Genomic DNA, 934 nt, shown 5'->3' on the forward strand with positions numbered 1-934 from the left:
CTTACCCCCATTCTGCCAACTGTAGCGCTACTGACGAACCAGTTATCACAGGTTTGTCCTTTATTATAATTCTTTTATGAATGAATCATCCAAAAACATGGAAAGTATTTATAAAATTTTATCTAAATGTTACAAAATATCGGTCAGTATATAAGAAAAAAAGCCACTAGTACTTCCATTTTTTAAAAATATTTGTAAACTCATTGAAATCACTAGCTCAGGACGTAATTAAACAAGAAAGCACTTAAGACAAAAAATATAGAACTTTTTGAGAACTTTGAAAATAAATTTTATAAAAAAATGAAAAAAAGTTGAACATTTTCTCACAAATAAATAAAAAGGCCTTTGAAAGTTTTTTTAAGTATTTCTCTTATATGCGCCCCACTCGAAATGGAAAAAAACCATTGAAAAAATAGGATCTACGTGTCAATATCTATCCATTAAAAAAATATTAGTTACTAGTACCTTAACAATAGGTTTCTCCTTTTCTAAATCTTGTTCCGGATACTGTTTGCAATTGTCAAAGACATTTTACCTGGGTGAGACACCCGAACCCTCACTCGGAGCCATACTTACTACCTGACACGGGCGTATCATTGAGGATATTTGACTTCTACCCAAGTTTTATAACCTCTACTGCCCGTAGGTAAAAAATGTCAGTCAAATTTTAAACACACGGCGCAACCATCAAAATGCAGTTTCAAAATATGAAAAAATTTACAGGGGTATTTTATGAACTGAAGAATCATTTTTTGAGGCGAAATCGGAAATATTCAGGAATACCCGTCAAATGGGCCACCCTCATTTTCGTGTAATCAAAACAATGAGATTTCACCTTTTTATAAGACAACGTCTTAATGTTACCTTATAACAGTTGTATTGATCTCTCTCTCTCTCTCTCTCTCTCTCTCTCTCTCTCTCTCTCTCTCTCTCT

Source organism: Diachasma alloeum, unplaced genomic scaffold, assembly GCF_001412515.2.
Source record: "Diachasma alloeum isolate Michigan unplaced genomic scaffold, Dall2.0 Dall_scaffold_02271, whole genome shotgun sequence".
NCBI classification, from domain to species: domain Eukaryota; kingdom Metazoa; phylum Arthropoda; class Insecta; order Hymenoptera; family Braconidae; genus Diachasma; species Diachasma alloeum.